Here is a 26,616-nt window from a genome sequence, read left to right as displayed (position 1 = left end):
AGGCACACAAGAAGTGCACGTTTAGTTGCCCATGTTAGCTGTTGCAGGAGACTTCAGCCTGTGTTGGTGAGTCCATGAAATAAAACTATATAGATTTTGCAAAGACAAAGGAAACATAAGCATTAAACTACATTCTTGGTCTAGTACCTCATACATAAATTCTGACTGTGAAATGCCTTTAGACAGCAGCAGAGTCTTGTGTGTGTCATAAATCTGCATCACTTTGGTCTCCCAGGTATCCTGTCATATACACACTCTAAATATTTAACACATCCTCTAATTAAACACAGAATTGGGACACAATTACAATCATTAGTTGACTCCCTTCAGACTTATATACGTGACATAACCAGTCTTCCCCAGAAGCAGAAGGTACATGTACTGTAGTCTGCCCCCCTCCCCTCTCGCTGCCACTCCCTGCTTTGGGAGTTCAACGGCAGGGTCACGGTCTGCATTTGAACCAGTGGACCAGGGAATATTCAGGGTTAAAGGTCAGCCCCGAACACCGCCGCCTATAACAGCAAGGGTCACATACTAAAACCCTGCTTGACCTCTTTAGCACTCTGCAGGGTAATACTGGTGGAGGGCTGGCGGGGGTGAGGGTGTGTAATGTTTGAAATTAGTATATTTTAAAATACGGTTGCGGACACACGCAGAGGTAAATCAGTGTGAATATGGACAGTTATGTCTGCATGGAATGGAAGATTTACAAGGCAAGAGTGGATAAATGAAGCTTGAAAATCAAGACACTTAAGCCTGACACCAGGTGTCGGTCAGAGTTCAGGGTAGACATGAGCTTTGTTTTCCTGTTGTGCTCCCTGAGTTCAGGGACAGAGTCAAGCCGCTTTATTAAATGATGGGTACAGTGGGACAGGATGGGTCAGGGAGTGACATGCAATAGAGAGCTCCAGGAAACACTCAAGGAAAGCGTGTTGCAGTTAAATCAAAACCATGCCTGTAGATTTGCAAAGGAGGTGATTACAAGCAAAGAATATTGTTGTAACAGGCTGAAAATTTGGTATGTGCTAAAGTGAGCCATCATCAATAAAATAACCACCAATTCAATCCGAGAATTTTCATACAGTTGCTTTTCACTGGTGGAGTTTCAACCCAGCTTTGATACACAGTATTACTTTTAATAATTAGATAACTTGGTTCTAAATTATATAATATAGAGCTTTTAACTTTAGTTTACTAAACTGTCATCAGCACTGAATGTTTAAGAATCCAAACAGCGATCTGACTGCTTAGTTAAGTAAGCAGACCACAATCATTCTGATTATGTAGATGCTTGAAAAAATACTTCTTTAATATTTTAGTAATGTTTTTTTTTTTTTTTTTTTCTTGGTTACCAATATGGTTTCTTTTTGTTATTTCTGTAAACTGTTCATTATTAATCATGTTAACACTAACTATGCTGCTAATTGCTCCTCGCTTTTCTGCTGTTTTGCTAACCCTCCTCTCAGCCATGGCCCATGTGCATTTGTTTTCAATGAAGCCAGCGACAAAGAGATCCATGGAGTGATGGATAACGTTATTTATCATATACGCGTTACGTTGTGCATATTTGTGTAGTCTTATCTGTCATAAACAAGAGATTATGGGTTAGGGGGCGCGTTTGTGTCACGGTGCGGCTGAGACGAGAGCTGGGACAGCGGGGTGGTGGCACTGATCTTGCGAGGTTGGTTTTCAGCCAAGAGATACTATGTGGAAGGCAGAGAGCCTCCATTCTCCCTAACTGTTACATGTCATTTATTTAACCATCACAATTACTCCGAAGCTGTTTAATTAAGGCAAAAATGTAGCATAGTTAAGGTAAAAATCTTGCATAGTTCCTCTTTAAAGCACCTTAAGGTTTAGTTTGAGGACTTGAGGACAGTGACATTGTTTTTGCAATCAATAAATGTAAAATTTTAGGGTTTAGTGTTTTGTTGTATCACTGTAATACTACTAATAGTTATTTTTCTGCCCTTTTACTGGTTTGTCTCTGAATCAGCAGGATATCTTAACCACATTTCCTAAAAAAAATAAGATTCAGGAAATTTGATGGGCACATCACCCCCCTGCTGATGCTCAATTGATCCGATGTCATGTCTGCCATGATTATGAAAGTAACATGACAGAAATTTGATTGCACATCAGGATGTCTGCCGATTTCAGCAACTAATTAAACAAAAAAAAAATGTTTTTTTTAAACGATAGGAGAAATGTGTTCTGATATATTTAGAATTTTAGAAATATTGTTGTTTTTGACTTTGTGAAACAAGAACGATAGCTTTTTAAACAGGAAATTGTCCATATAGTGAAACATACAGACTCCGTATCTCACCAAAACTGCAGCCTGAAATACATTTGAATATTTCACCTCTGTGATTACATCTTTGATTTAATGAGGGAGATCATTTAACAATAATGGCTTTAATCTAGGTTCACCTCATCATGTCGTTCATTAAAAAGAGAAATTACCCCCATTATTTAGTACAGTCGATGTGTCTTTGTCTGTTTGGTTTAATTTGCGTGAGAGTGCGTTTGAATGTGGCTGTGAAAGTGGGCTACTGAGGGGAGGTTTTCTGGTCTCAGCTGGGCCACTGCCTCTGTAGCAGTGCCAGAGCAGGACAGGCGGGTGAGGAGCTGAGGGAGGAAGGGGCTGCCAGAGGAGGGGGGGGGGGGGGGGGGGGGGGGGGGGTGGGGGGGTTGGTGAGTGACGGACATCAGAACAACAAAGGGCAGCGGGGGTGATAATCCCACCTAATGCCCCCTGTCTGCCCCATGTCTGTGGTGGCTCTCTAGTGAGTGGCAGATTGAGTGCACTCATGCAAAAGGTTACTTTTGCATGAGTGCTCGCAAGGGTGATCAAGTGCTCTTCTCAGGGGTGGGGCAGGGGGGCAGTGCAGGGCTGCCTATCTTCGGCGGCCGCTGTGGGCCCTCGTTCTCTCAGTGCAGCAGTGGCGGCATTTTCTGCAGCTGATTCAGCAGGGCTCGGCCGGGCCTGCCGTGTCGTCAGTGGTCATGCATTATGCAACAGGCCCTGTGCTGTCTGGACAGTCAACACTGGCACACTGGGACACGCTCCGACACGACACAGTCGGTCAGTCGGGGATGCCGCTGTGGTGGGAGTGTAGTCCAGTCTGCAGAATTATTGATCTCTCAGCATGAAGCCTCCTCTGTCTGTGTGCTCCCCTCCTCTCATCTCCTGCCATCATACAGTCAATAAATAGCACAAGAAAATCTTCAAATACAAATACTTTGACCCCAATGTTCTGTCGCTTAAAAGTTTTTAGCTCCAAACCCATCTTGATACTTTGGCGAGGATATGGAAGCTCTAAGCAGCCATATATTCATCTGCCTTATTTACTTTTATATTTTGTTTTCCAGAGACAGCAGCATGATTTTCTCGAGATAGCCAGAAAAGAAACTTTGACATAATTAACAACATAATTAATTAGCGATTTGCCTGAGACACCCGTTACGCACTAAGTGCCTGTATGCTGATTGGCATCTCTCAGTCATCAACTGGTATCCATGGAGACACCAAGGGCCTGAAGCTGGTCAGTTATGTAGTTAATGACGACATCAGACTCACTAAGATAAAGCTGAAGCCTCCCTATCCTCTTCCCAGATGAAACACTAATGTGTAATTGTGTATATTTTCTATATTCCAGTCTGTGTCAGGCCATGATTGAAGAGATGTTTGGTGCACTGATCAATAATTTCCTGATATGATATTGAGATCTCAAGAAATGTTTTGTTATCACAGGAAAATGGAGGAAATAAAATGACTGCATGGGTTAGAAACAAACAAAAGCCCATACAGCATGAAACAGTAGTTACTGCTGCTCTTATTTGTTACCTCATCTGTCATCTGTCCAACTTGTGGCAAAAGAGAGGGGGCCTCTTAATCAGGTTAGAGGAAAAAAGTCAATTTCTTTCAAGGTAAAATTCCTGATGATGTTGCACTCATTACTATTATTATGAATGTTACATACAGCAGGGGATGTCAGGGTCAGGGCTGGGGTTTGGGAGCAGCAGATGCACAAGGCTTCGACTCCCAGCAGTTATAATGGATTCCTGTGGCAACCCAGAACAGAGCTAAACAACAACAAAGAAACACAATCAACTCAAACCACTCTCAACCACCCAGTTCCAATCGACCAATACACACATGTGAGTTTCAAACTAGGCAGATACTCAAACCCTCACTGGATTCACACCGTCCTCTTTTCACACATAATTCATGAAAATATACTATTTAAAATTATAAAATACGAAAAATCAAATAAATATTAAATATGATATACTGATGGTTGGGATATAATGATGGTTAAAAATACATTTGAAAAAATAGGAACAATAAACATAATACAGCATATACTATTCTAAATTTGCATAAGAGTCAAAGACATACAGGGAAATGTAGGACATGCAGGGTGAAGTAAACTTGGTATGAAATGAAACAACCTGGCTCTTGAAACATGCACCGGTCCCAACAACCATTCCTTTCACCTTTTGCAACAGTCTGACAATTGTCACATTAATGTGTTGATAAACCGCTCACACTGAGCCTTGAGGACATGAACTCCCTGTGCAAAGTGTTGATTTCCATTAGCACATGAAGCAGCCAGAGAGGAACTTCAGAGGAAACCTTTTTTTTTTCTTTTCTTTTCTTTTTAAACCATTCAAACACATGAAATTGTTGTCATATTGCCGGCTCATTGTCATGACCGCTTTAATAATAATAAAAATAATAATGATAATAAAAGTCTTTTGGTGGATATGTAAATTCTGTACAGCCGACTCTGTGAGCCAGCGTGTGAGGTGAGCTTAACTCAAGGGTTTTAAACGCCTACTGTGAGATAAAGGAATTTTTAGCTGAGGGATCTGAGCGAAGGGTTGGCAACTGTCTTCACTGGACGGCATTCAAGTTTGTGTTTAATCTGCTCGTGTGAACTCTGTTGCTGTGGCCATCTGCTCACAGTCACAAAAGCAGTGCACCAATGCAGTTTGGTGAATTTATCAGATTTCTCTCATGAAAACCAGTTATATCACAAGTGGATGTTTTCTGTCTGGATGGGATTCAAGCGCTGCGCACCACACAAACATGGACACTCTGCTCAGAATTCTGCAAACATTTTTGAGGCTACCACACATGTTGAACTGTGGCTGTATGTCACACGAGATGCGGTTTCATTGCATACTTAGAAAGAATGCCATGAGCCAAATGAACTTAGTTGGTGCTACTTTTTTTTTATGCTAGCAGGAAATGCTAAAATCGCACATGCTGGTTGTATTCACTTGGTAATATCTAAATCTAAATGATGATGCTTATTGTTCAACAAAAACTATTGTGTTGAACTTTAAGCAGTCAGCATGCTCAGAATGACTCTGTTCAAGAAAACCCAGAGTTCTGCCTACAACCATTCATCCATCCATCCATTTTCTGCCTCTAGTCCAAAATCAGGTTGCCGTGGCAGCAGGGGAAAGTTCAGACTGCCCTCTTTTTCTAGCTCCTCCTGGGAGGTCCTGAGATGCTCCAGGTTACATCTATGATCTCTCCAGCGAGTTCTGGGTTTACCCTGAGGCTGTAGCTGTTGGACGTGCCTGGAAGACCTCCAGCTCAAGGCCCCCAGGAGACCTCCTCAACAGATCCCAAAACCACCTCAACCTGCTCATTTCAAAGCAAGGATGTCAGAGCTCCTTACCCCATCGCTAAGGCTACTATACATTTCCATTTTAGAAAGCACCTCTTTTGCTACCTCCTTTCACCTCCCTGTCCACGTGACTTTGTTTGAGTTTTCAGGCACCAAGCACTGCGAGCATCAAGCACCACAGAAATGCTGCTTGCTCCATTTTAGTTGGAAACTCTGTGATTTTATTATCATCTGGACGCGTAAAAACTGAGACCTTTGGAAATAATGACGTAGATGTTTGTGGTTCCTCCCCAATTGGGTCTTTTCTGCCTATAAGTGGTGAAAACAACATAGATAACGAGTTGTGGAATTAAACTCTGCAGCAGTGTTTTCAGTCACTCATGTTTGATATTTTTTGCAACTAATCAAATGTGGAGTAGACAATCTGCTTCCTGTTTACACCTGCTCATGCATGTGTATGTTTTCAGGTGTGATCATCTGAGGATGAAGCGATGGTTTCTGATACGGAGCTAAAACACTCATCTGAACAGAGACTGTTTTCATTTGAAAGCAACAGGTGGCTGTGGCCTAACGCTGAGTCCAGACACCGAGCAGAAGAAGCAGCTTGTATTTGCAGTCAGTGGTTATTTATGTTGCTTGTTTTTCTGTTTGTTTTCTGTTTTTTGAGCTCGGCAGCGCAGTTCTTGCCTATTCTGAATCTCGTCTCGTGTCGTCTTTCAGAGAGCTGCATACAGACATGGCAACCTCCATGACATATAGCATCCCCAGCCTCTGCTTCTCACCGGAAAGATAAAAAGGGGGGAGCATGACGTGTTGGAGGTTCGTGCCATTCCCCCATTGGGCTCTGCAGCCAACCAGTAGGAGTCACCGGTGCAGCAGCAAGGACACAAACCCTCCATAGCTGCTAAACCAGAGTTGTGTTTGTTGCAGTCATGGATGTTTTTTTTTTGTTTTTTTTTACTATCCTAAAATGCACAGTGGAGTGTGGCACAGAGATAGAACCTGGCATGTTCTGTATCTGCTGCCATATTCATGCATGAGCCTTTGTACCATGAGTAAAGACATGATGTGACACTTCGGTGGCTGCTCCACACAGCAGCACAGCACATCATCTCTCATATGCAGGCAGTTTTTCTTGAGAAGAGGAGCGAGTGACCTTGTGTGATGGGGTGAGGCTCCGTGGAGACATGGGAGCTGTACATTCTCAGCCCGGGCACGAACTCTGTGATTTTGGGTCGTAACTCCAGGAAAGAGAGCGGCTGAGAACATTGCGGCCGTGTCCTTGATCGGTGGCAAGCCACACGGGTCGACATGCTGTGGCACTTTATGGCGGATCGAAGCTGCTCAAGTTTAATGTGTTGGCGGCTGTCGAGGCTCTGATAAAGGGTGCAATACATAACACAGGAGTAATAGAGGAGGACAAGCCAATCAATAGCCAGAGAGGCCGTTTGACCCACGCTTTAAAATGACAAATTTCCAGTCTTGCATCACTGAGAGTGTGTCTGTCTGCTTTCAGCTGCAGCCAACAGCGGCCCGGGGGGACGGACGGTGTGCAAAAATAACCTGAGTGGACACGATGTGTGTCAGGTGGAAGAGTCTCACTTTCACTGGCATGCCTTACAGCTGGCTTCTCTCTGTGTGTGTGTGTAATCTCTGTTTCAGGTTCAATCTCAAAAAGGCCAAACTGGCAGTAAGAGTCTTGTAAGTAAAGACTGAGGCTTCACCTGTGAAAAGAGGCTTTTGTAGACGCGGTCTCCTGTTTCCTGGCAGATAAAGCACATCTGCTTTAGCGGGGCGATAACACCGTGCATACACTCGCACAGCCCCTCTCACTCACACTCGTACGTTTCACCTTTTCTTTACCTTCCCTCATGCCTCCCCACCTCTCCTCCTCATTCATATCTATTTCTGTAATTCCCTCTTGCTAAAGCTCTTCCCTCCATCCCCGCCTGCACATTTCTCTGCAGCGTTTGCTCACGTTTTTCTTTTCTTTTCTTTTCTTCCTGCTTCCCTCCGTTTCTACTCCTCAGACTCGTCTCCAGTCTTTTTTCAGCCTGCCTGAGCACCAGCTGCACTACGTGAATGCAGTCCACTTCGTGATAATGTGTGTGTTGTCCTGAAGTGGCCTGCCCCGGAGATTACCCTGCCCTCCCTCAGGGTGCAGCCTCTGGGATTAGATAGGTAACCCCATGGTTCATGTGAGTGTGTATGTGTGTGTGTGTGTGCATTTTGCTTGAGGGCATCTGGATAAATGCCTCAGAGGGAGCTACCTGCTGTTGTTCGCCTCGCTGAATGAACCCTGATTATTTCTAGTCAGCTAATCATGAATCCGTGCGCTCTTTATTCTCTGGAGTTAAACTGCACGTCCTGTTTCTTTTTGCCATCAACAACTAAGAAAGAAGAATTTGCATTCAACAAACTCTGCAAAATTGAAGCACATTGAAAAATAGAAATCACTATAGCAGAAAGGTTCTGCAGCTCTGAGGGATTGCTGCATAGTTGAGATAATTTGATTCGTCTCATCACTGCATCCTCCACTTTTTACTTAAAAAAAACATAAAAACATACTGCAATGTCTCAAAACACCAAAAGGACATGGCAGCCATAAGAAATCACAGTGAGCTGCAGAAACTTGGGAGAACTCTCATTAACCACAAGTGTCATGGACTTCGAGCTGTTTCTGGCTTTGTCTTTTTTTTTTTTTGATTTGGCGTTTGGGAATGTCCGGTTGCAAAGATCTCAGGATATTATTTGAATCTCCGTGATCTGTTTTTTTGTGAACTAGTGTTTCTATGTAACATTTTATTTACTGCTTATGGAAAATCAACTTGCTCCATTTCCATATTTAGTTATAAAACATTTTCTACTTTTCTTATCTGAAAGTAAAGCTCAATCTACTGAAACATTACAGGGAATTTATCCATACACTTACTTTATTTTAGCACAGGAACATTTATGCTTCATGCTTTTCAGTATTGCCAGAATAATTTCACATTCTGACATTTTTCTGCCTATTTTTCTAAAATGGCTGTTTTTTAATGTCAGTGTGCTCAGAAAATATGACAGTATTGAGATTCAGAAACATTTTCTCTTTGCTTTGTCTGAGGAGAAAAGTACAGCAGGAGACACAGAGGGAGACAGGGGACATTTCAGATAAAATAAAGGCAACATCAGAGCATAACATTGATTTGACAAACAAGACAGAGCCAGAGCTATTGATTAGAAAATCCACTATTAATGACTTTGCCCAGCACAGCACACAGTGTTATTGCTGTAGAATCAGAAGAGGAATCAAATCAGACAAAAGCAAACACTGTTTGGTTTGAGTGACATTCAATAGCTGTGATTTCATTTAAATATCTACAAAAAAATGTAAAACATCAAACCGACAGTTTGGTCACGGCATCAGTGACATGTTTGGAAAAGAAATGGAAGTGTCGCTGCAAAGGTGCGACACTTCCCACTGAGCACTGTATGTAAATATGTTGTGGTGTAAATGCGGATGCTGCCGCTCGTCTGGTGTATGATGGGGGATGGTGAGGGGGCGATGTGAGGGGTAGGAGGAGGTGTGAAGGTGGTATTGGGGTGGGGGTTGGGGAGGGGAGGCTGGTTGCAGAAGCTCATTCATCAAGTCATTACGGGAGGTGGCTCCTGTGGTATTTCAGCCTGTCCATCAGTTGAGGAGGAGGAGGATGGGGAGAGATTCCCAGAGGAGGACCGGGGGCTTGGCCGTCCTCCCTCCATCTTTCTTCCTCTCTCAACCCCCCCCACCACATCTCTTCGCTCCTTCCTCCCCCCTGGATGTCCCTGCCCTGCTTCTCCTCTGACAGCTCACCTTCTGACTGCTATTACTCCCCCTTCTTCCTCTCCTCCATCACACTGACTTCCACTTTGTCTGCCCCCTCTATTACAGCTCCCATCTCTCGCCAATTCACCGTCTCTCTCTCTCTCCCTCTATCGCTCCCTCTCTCTCTCATGCACACATCATCCTCCCTCCACATTCTCAGTACTTCCCTCACTCTCTTCCTTTTTACATTTCTCCCGGGAGGCAGCCCTTGACTCTCAGATGTCCCTTGCATGCCAAAAATTACTATTGACATTTCAATTTAGTGGGTTTTTTTCTCTCACTGCTCTCTGCTGATGCCTTATAGCAGGAGGACATTTACATGTCAATGGGCCAGACAAAAGAGAGGCAGAGTGTGCCCACTCCCGTGTCCTTAAGACAGTGGCTGTAACACTGAATTTGTGGAAATCTGTGGTGACAAAGAGGCTTTGTGTGCTGGATCTCTGGTTAAATAAATGGAATCTTAGGCCCCATCCACACGAAAACGCGGCTTCACTGAATCCGAACTTTTTCTTAATCGTTTTGAAAAAAATCTCCGTAAACACGGCATCGTTTTCAAAAATATCTGCGTCCACACTGATCCAGTGAAAACGACCCAAAACGCTGTAGTACCTACATACTGCAGGTGTGTGTGGAGTGTGTGTGTCGCTGCAGCTCTGCCTGCCACACATAAACACTTAAGACAGCTGAAGAAGACGGGGTCCCCGCTGTAATTCAATAGAAGAAGAAGTTCCCCGCTGTATTCAAACTCAAACATGGATTAAATGTTGACAGGGAGTCGTGTCAGAGTAAATATGATGATCAGTGATGATTAAACAGACGCGATTCAGCCGCAGCGTCTGAGCGACGCGACGTTAGTCGGCCGTTGTTGTTGTTACGTGCATAGACTGTCAGTGTGCAGCTGCTGCTGCAGCGGTGTGTGTGTGTGTGTGTGTGTGTGTGTGTGTGTCAGGTTACAGGTAGAGCGGCGGGGGGCATGACATCATCGTTTCTGAAAAAGTCCGTATTGGCCGTCCAGACGGAAACGCTGGGGCGGCGTTTTCAAATTTTCCCACTCTGGGACCCGTTTTCAAAAAATACCGTTTTCACCCCCTGAAAACGCCGGATCCGTGTGGACGCGAGGCCAATCCGATAAAGTATTTATCCGGATTCGAAAAAAACGAATTCGTCTGGACGGGGCCTTAATGTATGAAGAGCTGAACTACAGTGCCCCTTGCACCTCACCAGGCAGACGATATGTTTCAGAAATTTCTAATGTATAGCATTGCAAAATGCTCTGAGTTATAACGACATTTAGAAAGAAAGAACATTTCCAAATTGCAAGATTGAAAGCTAAAGCTGGGCACAGCAGTAAAATGAAAATGACAAGTAGACCAACATCATACTTAATTTTCTTGACAATTTGCAAAGCAAGAAAAGTGCATTTTTGAACCAATGGAATAACATTTGAAAGTTTGTATATGCTTTTTCTAGTGTACTCCAGACAAAAGAACATAGTGTTTTGAGGTGAGATTGTGTGAGATCACTTTTAAGTGATTCTTCTCTGAAAAAGTTTAAAACCAAAATACTGTACAATAGAGAACAGTATCATTTTACCTCTTGATCTGCACTATGCTGCATTACTGCCATTTTTATTTTGTACTTTTCCATTCTTATAACTTCTAGTCTAATCTAATCTTGGTATTGTTTTAATTGGATATTTTGCTTATTTCTGTCGATCTTGTGCTGTTATCACCAGGTCACTTTTCTCTGTACTGTGAACATTTGGTGAATAAAGAGATTCAGATTCTTCTCTGAAAATATACAACACCAAATGGTGTTGAGCTCCTGGCTCTATTCTTCTATTCTCATTAGGACTCTTGTCTCTTTTTGTTGCCTTCCTTTCTCCTCTTCTACTAAATTATTTTTAAACCAGACAACAATGATAAACCAGACCAACAATGCTGGAGCATCGCTGCTTCCAACTGGACTGAAGTGTGGATCAGGAAATGCCAAACTGACACGGACCCAAGTTGTGGTATGAATGGAAGCTTGTGTGCGTCGGTATGACTGAGGAAAAAATACTGCAGCTGTCAGCACGGACATGGACACAGACATGGACATGGAAAGTATGTCTGTGCCTTCATATGGACGGATTAAGCTGCTGGTAAACTGTCCAAACTGCTTGTAGATTGATTGAAGCTGTATAAACTCGGCCATACTTCACATTTAAACATCATTACGAGGAGGTTGCGCCCAACCATGTAACTCTCTGAAGCCAACGTCCACTTCACCCTTTAATGAGGCTTATCTGAACAGCCACAAACAGACATAACCCTACTCCCAGGATCAGGGATGTTAGTGTTGACTCTCACACATGTCCCTGTGAAGCTCAATGCTAGGAGGTGAAAGGAAGCAGCTGGTGTCACAGAGGTAGCACATGTCAGTCAGTGCTGCCCCAGAGGAGAACAGTCGAGTTAGCAGTGACACACACAGACAGAAGTAGCAGCAGGCGTCTAACCCTGGGAACATTGTCAACTGTGGCAAATCTCTCCAAAAAAAGCAAATCCAGACCGATGTGATAATTCAGCTTTCAAAGAATAAGTTAAGCCACACAAAAAACTCTCTCTACCCTGCAATTACCTGTTCAAACCAAACACATGTAAGCCACAGCTCCTGGTGAATCTATACCAAATGATTCTGAGAAACCTGACCCAGTCTCTGTTTAGCTTGTTAAATGAGCACCTAAGACTTACACAACACAGCTTAGTCTATACAGAGGATTAATGTTGATCTCATAGAGTACTTCTGACACAGTGGAGGACGTTGTGCTCCGTACAAAGAGCAGGAACCTGCTGGTAATTACACATTACATAGAGGGCAATATAATTGACCTTGTTTCACAGGTATCTCAGTAATAACAGTCTTCTACAGGGAAATGCTTTTATTGTAGTATTGCAGTTGAACACAGAGGAAGAATAACGCTGAAGACTCATCCTTTTTTCTTTTTATACATCCATGCTTGGGCTTTAATTCCCCCACAACACAACATCATCCATAAGAGCAAAATTGGCAGTGTGGGAAGCCAGTGAGGGATCATGTCCTCAATATAACACTGGTGATTCCATTGTGGGAATCTCATACCCTGCTGGTAAAGGTGAAAAGGCATCTGGAGACAACTTAGGGCAATGTTTATCTGCAGAACTCAATAAATCAGTCTCACAGCGAGGAGTTTGAACCTCAGGCCTGCAGCATCTCTGTGCCCAGTTTGCATGTTCTCCCTGTGCCTGTGTGAGCTCTCTCTCTCTCTGTGGGTTCTTTAGCTTTCCTCCACAGACCATAGACATGCAATAGGTTGATTTTGACTCTAAAGTGATTGTAGGTGTGAATGTGTGTGTTTGAGGTTGTTTGTGGCAGGCTGTTCAGGGCCTTGGACAAAGGTCAGCTGGGAGTAGCTCCAGATGTCCTTGCAACCCTGCACAGATGAGAATATAGAAAAATATGGAGTAGTAGGAGAAGTATAAAACAATGGATGGATGGATCAACACTGCTTCAAAGTGTAGAGCAAATATCGCAAATGAGGTATTAGGTATTAGGGGTGTATCAGAGAAATAAAGTAAAGTCTGCCTCACCTGGGGCACCTTGTCTGTTTTGAGGGTCACGTTGGGATTAAAGGTATTGATTGTTGGTTGAAGATGAGTGGCGGGGGCGAGCTGTTGTGAGAGGCCCACAAGTTCCAGCTTTGCGCCTGTACAATTAACATAAGAGCCGTTGTTGTCCTTCTGGATTCATTATGTGTCACTTCCATCGTCCTTACCATAGAAATTGTCCGAAATGGTCTGCGCTCATGCATGAAAGAGTGCGTGTTTGCATGTTTCCGAGTGTGCACGTCTGGGTATATGTCCCTCACAAGAGGGTTTTTCATACATGCATCTTCATTTCTAAAGCCCTATAAGGTATCACCACCTGACTGGTCCCGAGGCGCCGGGGCTCCTGCCTGGCTGTGATTATCTTAAAGGAGATGCATTGCATATGTAAATGTCCTGTTTTGGAGAGTGCTGGCTGCAGCTCAAGTGAGGGAAAAAAGCCCCTCAGCATTGATCTGCCCCTCTGCATTTAGTCTAGGTTAAGTGTTCAGCTTCCATTAGGACCAAATTCATGCAGGGGTTTGTATAATTATGCCAGAGTCAATCCCCATTACTCCTTAGCACTATCGAGCAGCTGCTTACTTTAATAAAAACACATGTCAAATTCAAGCAGAGGAGCGGCTGTGTGTGTCTGTGTTTGCCAGTGTGTGTGTGTGCATATTCCTGTGTTTGTATATAATTTGAATCAATAGACACAGGAAGCAGGCATTAAAGCAACTAACTGGTTGCAGGAGGCAGAAGCAGCTAGAAAACCTTGTGCACCGAATGTTCTGTCAACTCCACAATCCTTTCAATCAGTGCAACAAACAACTCTTTCAACATTTGTCTCTTTCTCCCCCAGGATATGATTCTTCCTCTCTGTCTGCTTACTGGAGACCATCAATCTGTAGCCTCTCCCTGTTGCCCTTCTTTCATCATTCCAGGTTTTTTTTCCCCCCTCCAATGAGAGCTTTCAAGCCCGACCTTTGTGCCCTCAGAAAGGACCGCTGCGGGTAACAAAGACTACCAACCAATCATGGACTGGTCTGAGTGGCCTTGGGTGTGTGAGCCTCATGCTTAATGACACAGGAAAGCCTGAAATGGATTTTAGGTTAGTGGGTGATCAGTACACACCCACATGCACAAATATGCCACATTGCAACAATTTTATTTTGTCAGAAATAGACCACATCATTTTCACCTGGTGTCCTTTTCTTTGGACTTTCTCTCCCTTTGCCTGCCAAAGTAACGCTTGGTGTGGCAGGAAAGTGACCATTTTTGGAGTGTCATCACTTGAAGTCAACAGCAAAGTGTGATAAGAGGATCGAGGAAATAGTGTGACATTTTAGAGGATGCCATCCTATTCTTATTGGAGAGTCGGATAACAAGATATATTGGACTTTCACATGAGCTCAGCGATGGATTTTAGACAGAGTCCGGCTAACTGCCTCCACTTGTTTCCAGTCTTTGTGCTAAGATAAGCTAAGTTAAGCTAAACAGCTGCTCATCATTGATTCACGTTCGCTACACAGACAGGAGACTGCTATCAGACACACCAATGGTTTTCATTTAAAAATAAAAAAACAAACTCTGTTCAGAAGACTCTGGGCCTGTCCCAATATGCACACTCGATCACACTTACACACTTGGGCACTTGGCGTGCGCGTTCATGTTCTTAGTGTCAGTGCACAAGTGTGTCCCATTTCTCCAACGACTGAAAGTGCAGCGCGCTCGATTTGCACTTTACCCACACTTAACGTAAGACCGCATCCGAGCGGTATTTGGCCAAGTATAAATCCCACAATGCACCACGGTGAAGTCCGCCGTCACCGGCAGCCACAAGCCACGTTTAGGAAATGCGATTGAATTAATCTCAATAAAATGAAATTAACTTTCTATCTCGTAATTATGACTTTTTAATGTCATATTTTATATTCATCATGCTCATGTTTTTATTTTTTCGTTTTTCTTGTTTGTTTCATTTACTTACAGAGTTGGGCTTACACATTTATGATCTTGCGCATAGAGACACTTTTGGAGTATATGAGACTGTGATCCAGCAGCACTGTTTATTAAAACTGTTGCTGTGCTGCGTGTGTGTATGTGTGTGTGTGTGTGTCTTAGTTGTGCTAGTGTGCGCAATGGCACAGGCTGCACTTGTCAAGTGTGTCCCGATTGCTTTTAAATCCCCCCCCCCCCCCCCCCCCCCCCCCCCCACACGCTTGGCCACTTAATCCATGCTTGCAGTCTTTATTGTCATATATACTGAAGACAGCGTCACACAGTACAATGAAATTCTTACTCTGATAATACCTCCGGCAACATTATAAAAAACAAGTAATAATAAAAAACAACACTAATTAAAATAACAACAATGGATAAATAAATAGTGCAAGAGCAGTTATAAATAGATAATGTAAAACAATAAAAGATGCAAATGCAGCTAAAGTGGCATTGGGCAATCTGCAGAGGTAGGGGGCAGGGGCAGTGGGAGGGTTTTGTTCAGGAGTCTGACAGCTTGGGGGAAAAAGCTGTCCTTCAGCCTGGTTGTTCTGGCTGCTAGGCTCCTGTATCTTTTCCCGGATGGCAGGAGCTCGAACAGTTTGTGTTGTGGGTGGGTGATGTCTTTTATGATTTTGTGAGCCCTCCTGAGAACTCTGGTGTTGTTGATGTCCTCCAGTGTAGGCAGTGCTGTCCCAATGATCTTTTGTGCTGTGTGCGTAACCAAGCGCACTGAGCCAAGTGTGGAGGAATGGGACAGCCCCTCACTATCAGAGGCTACGGTGGCCCTGAGGGCTCATCTGCAACTTAGAAAATCACATTGAAGGACGCAAACATGCCACAAATTAAGTAAACAACTTAATAAATTTGACAACACATGTACTTGTACATGTAGCTACATGTAGCCTACCAACATAATAGAAGTGTTTCTGAGGACACAAAAAAGGTGACGGACCCAGCTGGGGGCACGCTCTAGTTCAATGCCTCCTGACATAAGAAGTTGTGAAGACGGCTACCTGTTAGCTGTGTTTGAAAATAAGATACGTTTTTGTTTGGTTTATCATGATATCAATATCACATAGGCTAAAATTCATATTATTGCAAATAAGTACTGTTAGCTTAGCATTAGCCTTTAGATGCGTCTGTCAATTTTTTGGAAACATTTCTGTTGTGAGACAAATTGAAGCTGTTTTCTGAATTTAGACACCATGTTCCTGTCTTTGCAGTTGCAGTGAGTTGAGCCCTCAGGGCCACTGTAAGAAACTCTATCCATAGCCTACTAACACAGCTTAAAATGAATGCAAGCAAGTGAACTTGTGTTGAGTGTTTTAACAACAGCCTCTCAAACAAGCTCACAGTGGTCGACATGTGTGTCGGTTCTCACAATAAAAAAGTGCAAACGCATAAACCTAAGTGCAACACCATGAATGGATTCAAAGACAGAGTGTATGAAAGTGTGGTGCATCTCTCTCTACGATAGGAGGCTTTTCACACTGCCTGCAAGTGTGGCCATTTAGAAAAACCATAAACACTTTTTTTTCTCCTTTAGATGTGGTTGAATGACAACTCATTTGCTTTAAGGGAACCTTGGCCTTTTAGTCAGGTCTACTAATGGCTTAGCTTTATCCCCCAGCAAATGTTGTGTGAGATCACGGAGCAGAAGCTTTGTTTCTGAAATTATGAAATTTATGGCTTTTTAAAATAAAATATAAGAAGATTCTTGATGTCAAAGTGTCTGTATATAAACTGTATATTTATATTCCACCACCAGTGACATTGACCATGATACATTGACCTGGACATTCAAATTGGCAAGTTTTAAAACAATCATGCAACATTTCATGATACTCCTGAAATAATAGTTTTATTTATTTATTTAAATGTTCTCATTGCCACTATTTGTGACTGATTTATGACTATAATGTTTATGTGTAGCAGTGGTTTGGTGGTCCTCACTTGTCTCACAAGTGGAAGAGGTAAAATACATTTTTGAGCATCCCTCAAAAGGATTATAAAGTCTAGTTCCACCCTCTGGGTTTATCGGTCGATGCGTAAAACAGTTCTGGCAAGAAATGGGATTTAATGTGCGTACAACATATAGGAGATTCTCCAGTGCAATGTACGAGGCTGTCTGTGTGAGTGTCTTTGCAATTATACTGATCCAGCAGAACAGAGTGGAAACACAGCTACTGATGAGGGGGATGGACTGGATGTTTAAAAGATGGAAACAGGCCAGATTGTACAAAGACGCTGCTGGTTGCAGTAAAAAAAAAAAAAAAAAAAAAAAAAAGAGTGGGTGGAGTTTAGTGAAGTTTGAGGAACCTGTCTTCTGCCACCACAGGGCAGACGGCAACCAATCACGCTGAAAATAATGTGCAAAGCTGCCCGACTCATCTCCTTGTCCCAGGTTTTCATCCTGCTGCTCCTCCCCGGATCTCCCACAATGCTTTCATTCAGCAGAGGTTTGATGGTGCAGTTGGTCTCAGCCAGTGATGACTTTTGTTTCCTTTGATGATCCAAAGAGGCTTAACTAGATCGTATAAACTACAGATAAATGCATATCGTTTCTTAAAGATGAACAGTGTTTATCATAGTCAATGTGATAAATCAATGATATGTTGTTTCCTGGTCAGTACTGTCACCAGAAACAGCAATTTGCTGTTTATACGACAAGGTATAATTACTTCCAAAGTCTGAATCTGTTAATCAATGGATGTCAGCGGACTGAATAATGACAGCAGTTATATCTCAGTGATTTTTACCTGTGTATGATTACTCTGTGAAATTGTGTAAAAAGCTTACTAGACAGCTAACTTTAAAGGTCCCATATTGTACAAAGGTAGATGTGTGATTAAAAATCAGGTCTAGGTTCTATATTAATACTGTGAAAGAATCAAAGCCTCAGTCCACTCCACACACAGCATGTATTCAGAAAACACAGCCTTAAAACCAGCCGTCAGGCTATCTGCACCTTTATGATGTCACAACAACACAGTCACCAACTCCACCTGGACCCACTATCCAACACTTAGGAGAATGTAGTAGCTAATGTATTTTCTTTGAGTGTTTTATATGAAATTTGCTCTATTTTTATTGGATCGTTCAGAAAAATTCATCCTCAGCATCACTGTTCCTGAAAGGCCAGAGAGAAGCCTGAGTTAAACTACATTGAGATGGTTTTTGGTTCTAAAAACTATAAATATGTGTTATGATTATTAACATTTAAATAAAAGTATATAATATTTGATCATTTAAAAAAAAAATCTTCTGCAGGTTTTTCTTTTGTACATGAAAATTTGTACATGATTTGTACATGAAAAATCCAAACAGTCAGCTCTGACTTATTCTTCGGGGGACGCTTCTCTACTTCAGGAACAAGAACAGCGATTACTTTACCTCCTGTTATCCATTTTTATTTTTAACAACCCGATCCCCTTTGTTTCTTCAGGTGAGCTAGCTAAGGCTAATTAGTGAGTCGCATAGCAACAAGAACAATGATGAATGCTCCTTCAACCCTTTGAGCTCGTGCTCTCTCTCTCTCTGTTGCTGGTGAACCACAGAGTAGAGTGTTAGGAATGAACTGCAAATAACCCTCTGATCAAATCATGATGGTCATAACAGTCTCCACATAACCCGGTGGCTCTATAAATATGTGATGAGCGTTGTCTGCATCCATACAGATCTATAGCTGCTTTAAATCTCCCCTCATCAGTTTTTTCTTCCTGCAGTGCTGTAATTACAGGAGATTTCGTTAGTCAGAGAACAAAGGCAACTTGACCTTCACAGCAGGTGCAGGTTAGCTGTGTACATCACAATAAGCAGCCTCCATATATTCCTCCCCTTTCTGAACTTTCTCAAAATCTTTTGACCAAACAGACAGATTGGATATATACAAACTCACATTTAGTGAGTTATTTATCATGTTACAACGGGGAAAGTGTGTTTTGTGTCTCTGAGCGTCACAAGTTCGCTCACCTTTGCTGAGTTTCACTGGAGAGAGAGGGATATTCTTGTATTCTTGCTATCTCCCTTGTGCTCACAAAGGCAGTAATTACACAGAAGGTCATTCAATTAAAGGAGGCCGTGCACCTACATGGCTTGTCACAAAAAAAGAAAAAAGAACCATGGCTAATTAAATGATTCAACCCTGGACTCGAGGCCACGCACTGAGACACAGTTGCACACAGAGTGGAGGAGGAGGGGTGGTGGAGTCAACTCACGGGTGAACACTAAGGCACAACACAAATAATAGCAATTAATTTACTTTTTTCGACTTGTTAGATTCAGAAAAACAGCGCTGTGCGTTTGATGTAACATCAATGTGTGGTTCAAACAGTCCCGTGCTGCTGTAAAGTCATGATGGGTACGTAAGGACTCTGGTTTTCTGATCTGCAACACAATGTTGTCAACGTTTAGGGTTAAGTTTAGAGAACTTCAACTTCATGGTTCACCAGACTGACAAATGATTACCTTTTAAGATGATATGAAGAACAAACAACAAGTTGCATATTTTCATATTCAGTGGAGCAACATTAACCCTCATTTGGAGTCAAGTTCATTCGCATCGACAGCTAGGTAATATTAATTATTATTATAAGGAGGAAATTTTAATCTAAGTACATGTCAGTTCAATAAATAGTGAAACTGACATTGTGGGTTCATCACTCCTAGACTGCAATGTGTGAAGTTGAAAAATGAAGAGAACAAGGAAGTGTCAAAAACTGCAGCTCCTTGAATGGCCACTTACTGTAAAGGTCCAGTGTGTAATATTTTGAAGGTTTATGGCAAAATCTGAATATACTACCCCTGAATATATTTGTATAAGTGTATAATCACTATAAAATAAAATTAGTTTGGCTTTCGTTGCCATATTCTTTTATATACATGTAGCAAGTGTTGCCATCTTGCGCGGCCATTTTTGTACGGCAGTCCGAACGGCAAATCCAGCCAGCTAGAGAGCGCGTTTCGCGAATTCCGCACGCATAAACAACGAAGAAGAAGGCAGAAGGAAAGAAGGAGTAGGACCGCTCGATGCTCCTGAAATACTCCCAGTCATTCCAGTCATTGACGGGAGGGGTTAGCGTGTGCGAGCAAGTGAGCGCTGCAATCTATAATCTGAACGCTAGATGTCACATTTCCCCCCCATTTTACACTCTGAACCTTTAAAGCTGAGTGAGTGTATCTTTGCCACAAACCAGCATTCCTCAAAATCTTAAGGTGGACATACAGTGTACAATTTCAGAATTCCAACCCACACTGAAAGTGAATCGTCCGTAATGTGAAACCAAAGCTCTCGCTGTATGTGGTCACACTGTTCAGTTTGATCGTCACCCATGACCTGAGTGCTCACACTGACTGAACATGTAAAAATGACCCATTGGCACCTGCAGACTCCACTGGTTACTGACATTTGTCAATAAAGATTTGTTTGAAAGGTCTGAGGCACTTTGGTTTAGCAGTAATGCTAACAAGACGGAAGAAGCTGCAGCCTTCATCTTTTTGTACAGTCCTAGAAGAAGCAGCACTTCCTTTCCCCTTCATATCAGTCGTTACAGGAGGAGGAGGAAACATCAAAGAGGCAGCAGCTGTTGCCACAGCAACACCAACCTGGCCTCCATATTTTTCTCCAGCATTGTGTTGCCATGGTGTTTTCAAACTATCTTTTTGACGCTTTGCGCAGACGCATTGAGAAAAAAGGCTCTGACATTGTGGAATCTGATTCAACTGTTAATCGACCAACATTTCTGACATGTCAGAGATTCATCCGACTGCCTGATGGCCGTTCAGAAACAAATGATCAGTTCTTACTCCATCGGTACCGTGCACTATAAAAAACGCCTAATGAATCTGAAATTCAGCCCGACTCTAAAATGAGTTGTGCAGCTAAATACTCAGGTCAAAATTGGACTGAAATACTCCACCTTTTTGCCCATTTGTGGATTAACAAGCAGTTAGGTGGATTGGCAAGATGGCACCTATGTGGGTCATATCAAGTCCCTCTCTATCTGGTCAGAGGTCGCTACAGCAACAACTCTCACACATTCATTTGATCTGCTGTTAATTTAAAGATCATGATAAAGCTTCAAGTTTGACAGCGTCCCATCCTGTTACGTATCACTGCCTCATTATTCACACAGAACAGATCAGTTGTTAGGAAACAAAACACAAAGTAAAGGATTTATTGGACTCAACAGTGGAAAAGTGACAGGTTGTTTTTTTTGTAATCATACCATGTATTATACCATGTCATATATTTGTCAGTGTATTTTCCACTTTGATGGCTGTTCAAACAGACCACAAAGAGAAGACTGTTACATTTTATTCATTATGTTGCTGCTTTGCTGTGAAAACTGATGAAAAAATGTGTGTGACATGACTCTGGGTAAGGTTTTGTTTTGTAATAAAGCTAAAAATTTTGTATTGAAAACATACCTTCAAGTCCTGGTCTGTGTGTGTGCAGCATCTCCCACCGTTGAATAAAGAGCTACTCAATAAAAGACTACCTCATTCTCCTAATGGATACTTTCACATTCTCCGGTCAAACATATTGAAATTCACTGTGTGGTGGTGGAGAAAAGAGAGCGGCTGGATAAACAACTGTGACACCGAGGTTATCATACTCAATTAAGCCGCCATCGCTGAGATAGAAACAGATCTTTTGTCATGTGAAGGCAGAGGGGCCGAGGGTGAGGCGGCATCTCATGTCGAGTGGCTGCTGTTAACTCTCAGGGCAAACACAATTGACACTGTGTGCCAGCTACAACAGCTGTAGTGCGTCTGAGTGAGTGAGCCCGAGTGTGCATGTGTGTGTGTGTGTGTGTGTGAGTACATGCCAGGGTTTTGCGTCATTGGGGTAAAAGGAAGAAACGCTGGCGCCAACTGAGTGTTTCACAGGACAGAAGGAGAAATTCCTCAGGATTAAAGAAAAATCCCTTTCAGATACTCTTACGCTGTGAGACTTCTGTGATTCCTGATTTGTGCTTGTCCACTAAAGGTGCAATGTAGAAAATGAGGTACTTGTGTGCGATTGAACTACAGATTTCATGAATTTGCTGATTTAAAGTGTCTTTTATCCTTTCCTTACATTCAGAGGTATTATCAGCTAAATGGATTTTAACTATCAGGTTTGATGCCCACAGACAAATGTAAATATTATATATGAAACCTATTAGAAATTGAAATAATTCAATATATTAACATACATGTCAAGCCCCTACAAATATGCATGTTTAAGTATGTCTGTCAAATATACTGTGAATGTTCATTATGTCTGGTGAATACTTTGTTTTAGGTTTCTTTACCTTGTTGACTAGTTTTGCTGTTGGTCTTCCGCCTTCCTCAGAACTGTGACCAGATGTGCCTTATCTGCTTAGCAGACTAACGCCGGTCAACAAGGTAAAGAAACCTTTCTTGTCTAAAAAAAGAACCTAAAACAAAACATGTCTGTCAATATTGTAGAAAAATGCCAGATACTTCCATCCCAAATCCTGTTACTATGAGCTGATGTTATATTATACATATTACAGTGGAGTCCTAAAGTCTGAGCACATTTTCTCAGAATGAGAAGACATAATGTTTTACTTTGGAAAGAAGAAAATCTTATATAAATGTAGAGAACTTAATACAAAATGAAATATATATTTTAATGCCAGTTCATAGTGCATGCTGGGATAATCTTTTTTTTTTTTTTTTTTTTAAAGATATCAAGTTCTTGCCAACCCTCCTGCTTCTCCCAGCGTGACCTGCTGACCCTCCCAGTGCTGCGGTTGGCTTCCTCAGCGCTGGCTGCACCCTCCCAGCCAACACAGCCATAATGCTCCCCCATATGGCAGACAGCATCCCCTGCTGAGGGACTCCTTCACTTCTATTAATACACACAGTGTAATAAACGGCTCAATTGAATTAATCAGCTTGAAGACATTAATCAGACATTAATGAAGTATTGACCTCTGCACTGCACTGCTGTTCACCGTGTACGTCTGCCTGTTTACGTCTGGACTCACATTGACCTGCCGCTCTCTTTCTTCGAGGGTTTTTCCTTGATTGTTAGGGATCCGATTTTCAATATATATTACACTGACACATAATTGGAAGCGGCTGCAGAGTTTTCAGCACGACAAGCCGACAGCAGCAGCCGTCTACAGAGAAGGCAAAAGGAAAAAAGAAGCTAAACAGACATGTTTGGTGCAAATGCATTATAATTTATTGGAATCACTGTGATTTACCATGACTGGTGTATCTGATGGTGTATCTGATGAGCATGAACACTTGAGCTTGTGCACCTGTTTCTGTGCAGAAACTTTCAGTCAGCAGTTTTATACATTTCTGTGCTTCTTTATAACCAGGACTTCTCAGGCGTGTTGTGAGGTATAAAAGACTGTGTGTTGCAAATTTACCTGCAACATTTCCCAGTGAGTTTTAAAAATGTGATCTGAAAGTTTTCTGAACTATTAGGGAAGCATTCATGCATCAATTAAAAAAACATGAATTCACAAAACAGAGCTGTCAATCTTGAAGAAAGCCTTGAAGTATACCACCACCTGACTCTATAGCCAAAACATGTGTGAGGGGGTGTGTATTAATTCTTCACCTATTATTGTTATATTTCTCCTGTCATTGAATTAATTTAATTCTCATTATCTGATATATAATTGTAACTTAAACACTTTTAATTGACAGTCTTTCTAGTAGTTAATAAATTACCATGAACATGTTCAGTAATTAGTTGCTGATGATTGATGGCTGGAATCAATATCCGTATTGCAGATGGTGCAGATTGAATGGAGGGAAGTCCTGAGATGACAGGATTCCTGGTCACTTTCTAGGAATTTCTGCAGTGCATGCGCTTGCTTGTGATCTTTACACATTGCAATGAACTAAAGCCATATTTAACCATCTGCAACATACAAACAAACATAACCAGTGGACAAGAAAGCTATCTTGCAAAAAGCATATTTAAATGTTCGACTTAAATCAACTCAGAGTGTCTGATTTCCACATCCTCCTCCCATCTGTTTACCTTTGCAGAGGAGATCAAAGAAGGATGGTTGTTTGCGGAATGAAACCAAGACATAACAAAATCAAGGTCAAAATAGTTCTTGTGAATTTGTGTATCGCAGCTACTGTCTCTTGAAATGAAATTACACATTTGTAAAATTTTACCCTGCTTATGAATATTGTATTTGTAGGTAAGTGTAGGCGAGGGACATGGATCAGTGCTTTCAATGGTCAAACTGTATTCCTCCCGTGCACAGGCTGGAAAAAAAATAACGCTGTCACGTGAACCCCCAACTTTTGAAAAGAAGGAAAGAAGAAACATGTTTGAGCGTGTCACTGGGAGGAGATGGTACCTCACCCACAGCAACACAAAGACTCCGGCATCAGACCAGACCAGGACCAGACTGGGAAGAGCTCAAAGTCATCAACCAGGAAGAAAGACCAAGGCTGCATAATTATTACCCTTTAACAAAGACAATTGGTTTTCTTTTATTGAAACGTTCAACAGAATGTGGAACAATAACTGGTTTTAAAAACCCATGTTTACATCTAATCTTCCACACTGTGTCAAAACTAATTAACATTTTGGTGAGTCCCCGTTTTTTAATTTGTTGACGTGGAGATTTAACCATCAGAGAGAGACAGCTACACTGGTGTGTTCGGTTGTCAGGCTTTTTGATTGTCCGTTGAGCAATGCTCTTGATTAGTGAATAATGAGACAATGGTGCCCAATAACTGTTATTACGGCAATTTTCTAAACTCCACACAACTGATTAAGAAGGTGCTTTCAAAACTGTGGCAAAAAAAGAGTGAGCAGAGTGAAAAGGATAAAGGAGGTAAATTATATACCATTAAGCAAATGTAGCTTTTGTCTCCGTGGTGATGTAAAGAAACAGTGGAGGTACTAATCATCTCCCGTCATTTGGCCGACCGATCCACTTGTGATAATCATGTATTGTTACCGGGGTTGGCGGGTCAATTCTCCTCCGGCTCAATCAGCTCCAGCTCTTTTAAAAAGTCAGAATGTAAAGAGAAATGGCAGCATCAGTCTTCTCTACAGGGGAAATAATTAATCTGAAAAATAATTAGCAGAGCTCCATCATTAGCCAATGAACTTTCAATTTCATTTAATCAAGTTTTACATTTGAAGCGGACTGAATTAAAACTGAAGCAGTGTCTCTTGATTTGCGTATAGCTGTTCATGGCATGGCTGTAAGTACAGTATATAATCACGTGTCTCGGTCAATATGAAAGCCCAGTGTGTCGATTTGAGGTTTATAAAGCTCTCATGAGCATTTTTAAAAAATATATCACAATTTGCAAATCTCTTGCACAAATAAACCCCAAATAATGTAAACTGTAGTAATGAAATATTTTGTCTAAAAAGACGTTAACTAAAACCACATGGGAAAGATGAGCGCATGGAAAACATGAGCCTGCATGACTCTGATTTAGAGAATTATTTCATAGTAACTTCACTTGTGCCAAATGAGCTCCAGATTATAATAATACCCCTGGCGGGCAATTAAGTCCATATAAACACTGCATGCAGAGTGCTGGCACCAGAGTAAGCCACACACACACACACACACACACACATACACACACACACAGGTTGATATGGGCGCTCAGACTCTGTGAGCCCTCACCGTGTCTTGCCCCGTATCCATCAGCAGCAGACGAAGGCTAACCTGACAAACACCCAATATCACCAGCAGCTGCCTGGGCGAGGATAATTAATACAGCCAGCAATTTGGCAGAGCTATAAACGTCCTGACACCGAGACATGAAGGGGTGAGTATCACAAAAACAGATTGGCCAGGAGAGAGAGAGAAAGAGGAAAAAGAGGGAGCGAGAGAAGCATTGATAATCAAGAAAACAACGGATTCCTCTGACAGACACATTGATGGTAATAAAACCAATTTAAATGTCAGTCAAAGGAAAAATGTGACATTTTTGAGGTTGAAACTGACTTTTTTTTTTCTTTTTTTTTGACGTCACTCCTTTGCCTCCCAGGTAGAGTTTCCACAGTACTCCTGTTGTTCCACCATGACCGGAGAAATACCACTACTCTCTTCCTCCTGTTTTAGTGGCGCAATGGCAGGTGCACTTCCTTAATAATATAAAAATGACCCTGACCCCCTTTTCCTAGGAGATAGGAAATGGTATGAATTGTATAATTAAAGCAAGTCCTTATAGGGAACCAATCTAAATGCAGATTGTGTCATTATACAATCAACATTTACTTCATAATTATATCTTAGTAAGCAGAAAACCTGTCCATTGTCCCATTCAGATGTAGCCTACTCCTCAGTTCATTCACAGTATAGACACTTTTAGGGGACACACTGTAAGAGAACCGGCTGGTGCACTGACATGAAAGATTTAAATAAGGTTTGCCAGATTAAATTTGTACGAGATATACTAAATAGTTCTCTATTGTGTAATTTGTGTAAGGGCTTGAGCTGTGTGATGCTCTGTGATGATGGAATTTCTTTTTGTGTGATTTCCGAGGTCAGAT

The sequence above is a fragment of the Trachurus trachurus genome, assembly GCF_905171665.1.
Source record: "Trachurus trachurus genome assembly, chromosome: 3".
NCBI classification, from domain to species: Eukaryota; Metazoa; Chordata; class Actinopteri; order Carangiformes; family Carangidae; genus Trachurus; species Trachurus trachurus.
Note: the sequence above shows the minus strand (reverse complement) of the source record.